The sequence below is a fragment of the Triticum urartu genome, unplaced genomic scaffold (assembly GCF_056163025.1).
Source record: "Triticum urartu cultivar PI428250 unplaced genomic scaffold, HENAU_Tu73 scaffold184, whole genome shotgun sequence".
Lineage (NCBI taxonomy): Eukaryota > Viridiplantae > Streptophyta > Magnoliopsida > Poales > Poaceae > Triticum > Triticum urartu.
The window spans coordinates 37501-40869 of NW_028260286.1; positions in this window are offsets into that span (position 1 = coordinate 37501).

A 3369-nucleotide genomic window follows, 5' to 3' on the forward strand; every position below is an offset into this window, starting at 1 on the left:
ATCGATCAAACGATCCCCGTGCCAGCCCAAATCATGATCTTCACCAACTTGGATTTGGTTCTCTCGCGAAAATCGCGAGTTGCAGAGATGAGAACCATGAAAAGCAAGATCCCGAATAAGAAAACAGAAACCGAGGAAGAGGAAACCACAAGAGTGAAGACTAGTAGAGTCTCGTCTTTTGTCATTCTTTGCTCCTTTTTCACTCAATGATTCCTTCGAATTTGCCGACCAAAAATTCTATATGTCTATTCTATCTATGATATTTCTATATATATAGAATATGATATCTAATATGACATCCGATTTGTCAAAGGGATTGGATTGGTGACTTACCCATTCAGTGACTTTGGCACTGGACGTTCCAAAAACGGGTACTATCGGATCGGGTGAATTAGAGAATAGACAGAGGTCCGTTGGCATTTCAGCCTTTCTTCTCCTTTCAGGGCCTATCCGAAAGAGAATCCAGTACCTCTTGGTCCTGAATATCAGAATAGGACGAACGAACCGGCCTCCGCGGATATCTTTGCTTCGGAACAAAACCCTGCAATCAAATAGATTGTCCCAAGGGCGCCATATTCTAGGAGCCCAAGTTATGCTATTGAAAATTCGTTCCTCTAGCAGTTCCGGTTTGAGCATTCCGTTCCCTTTTTCAAACTCCACTTCTTTTCATATAGCAATCCCTGATCAAAGAGAGAACAATATCCATTTCAAAACATTTCTAACAGATTCCTTAGTTCGGACCGACGAAGTAATGTCACTCGACTATTATCAACCTGACTGCAATCTTTTTCTGTCGGTAAGGATTGCACCAGAGCACCTTCTACTTCTAATAGGCCATGAACTATAGATAGAGAAGAATCATTCTGAGCGAGTACATAAGAAGCGATCCACTTTTTTTCATCGGTTCCAGGGGAAGACCAAAGATCTTGCGCGGCAGGTCCGCCAGAAAAACTCAAAAGAGAAAGAAGTCTCGTTAATCTCTTCATGCTCGTTCCAAGTTCGAAGTACCTTTTGGCCAAAGAAAAACCCGCTTCCTGACACGATTGCCTCTTTATCTTTATATAGATAGATTCTATGGGGTTATTACTTAGTAAGTCTATTTTGTACAAGAGCCCCTCCTATCTGATAGAAAAGGGTCCCATGATCCCGAGCCGATCTTACCTTGGCTCGCAAACCCCAAGTTTGTCTATGAAGAGCTAATCTAATTGTATTTTTTTCTAGAATGGATTTCTTATGTGGAATACTAATGGATAGGGCTTCGTTGCTAAGTGCTACAAGATCTAGTGCACTGGAACTCGTGGTTATGGACCCGAATCCTTTAGTATGGAACATTGTCTTTTCCAAGTAAAAACCCCTAGTATATGAAAGAATGAAAAGGTGCTTTCGTTCTTGTGGAATAAGAAGCCCTCGTACCTTAATGAAAGGAAAATCGTAATTTTTCGTTAGGTATTTGACCAAATAGGATCGTCCAGTTCCTACAGAACCTATCACTAAAATACCCGATAGGGCTAAGCGGAACGAAAAGGGTTTTCCATGAGATGGTAAATGAAAACGATTAGTCCCACACGAGGTTTGGGAATAAGTGATTGTCTGATAATGAGCAAGGAATATACGTCTTTCTGCTAAAGAGGATCTATTAAACTCATAATTCATTAGATCCTTGTTATCAATGCCAACTAGGTATCATAAGTAAATGGATCCCGGTTGTTCAATCCTTTGATAACCAAGGTCATTCTTTGCTAAAGAGAAATGATCACTATGAGTCAGACTCAATAGAATTGGATCCATTCCAAATAGCGAGAATTAGGATTCTTGATCCCTCTCAATCTCTCTTTCAATTCGAGGATCCAGAGAGGTGTTTTCATAGTCATCTCCGAATATTTGCCATCTCGGAATATTTTCGATTTCATTTTTCTATGATATGTCTTTCTATATGAAAATTGGTTATTTACGATGTACGATGATCCCTGTTAAGCATCCATGGCTGAATGGTTAAAGCGCCCAACTCATAATTGGTAAATTTGCGGGTTCAATTCCTGCTGGATGCACACGAACGGGAACATTCCATAAGTCTATTGGAACTGGCTCTCTATCCATGGAATCTCATCCATCATCCATACATAACGAATTGGTATGGTATATTCATACCATAACATAAGAACAATAAGAACTCGAATTCTTATCGATACTGGAACTCAGAGCATAGGAGGGAAAGTCGATTTATGGATGGAATCAAATACGCAGTATTTACAGAAAAAAGTCTTCGTTTATTGGGAAAGAATCAATATACTTTTAATGTCGAATCGGGATTCACTAAGACAGAAATAAAGCATTGGGTCGAACTCTTCTTTGGTGTTAAGGTGGTAGCTGTGAATAGCCATCGACTACCTGGAAAAGGTAGAAGAATAGGACCTATTCTGGGCCATACAATGCATTACAGACGTATGATCATTACCCTTCAACCGGGTTATTCTATTCCACTTCTAGATAGAGAAAAAAACTAAAGGAGAATACTTAATAATACGGCGAAACATTTATACAAAACACCTATCCCGAGCACACGCAAGGGAACCGTAGACAGGCAAGTGAAATCCAATCCACGAAATAATTTGATCCATGGACGGCACCGTTGTGGTAAAGGTCGTAATTCCAGAGGAATCATTACCGCAAGGCATAGAGGGGGAGGTCATAAGCGCCTATACCGTAAAATAGATTTTCGACGGAATCAAAAAGACATATCTGGTAGAATCGTAACCATAGAATACGACCCTAATCGAAATGCATACATTTGTCTCATACACTATGGGGATGGTGAGAAGAGATATATTTTACATCCCAGAGGGGCTATAATTGGAGATACTATTGTTTCTGGTACAAAAGTTCCTATATCAATGGGAAATGCCCTACCTTTGAGTGCGGTTTGAACTATTGATTTACGTAATTGGAAGTAACCAATTAGGTTTACGACGAAACCTAGAAATCGATCACTGATCCAATTTGACTACCTCTACGGGATAGACCTCAACAGAAAACTGTTGAGTAACGGCAGCAAGTGATTGAGTTCAGTAGTTCCTCATAGAAAATTATTGGCTCTAGAGATATGGTAATATGGAGAAGACAAAATTGTTTGAAGCACGCACAGAACCGGAAGCGCCCCTTGTTTCAAAGAGAGGAGGACGGGTTATTCACATTTAATTTGATGGTCAGAGGCAAATTGAAAGCTAAGCAGTGGTAATTAAGACCCCCGGGGGAAAATAGGGATGTCTCCTACGTTACCCATAATATGTGGAAGTATCGACGTAATTTCATAGAGTCATTCGATCTGAATGCTACATGAAGAACATAAGCCAGATGACGGAACGCAGAGAC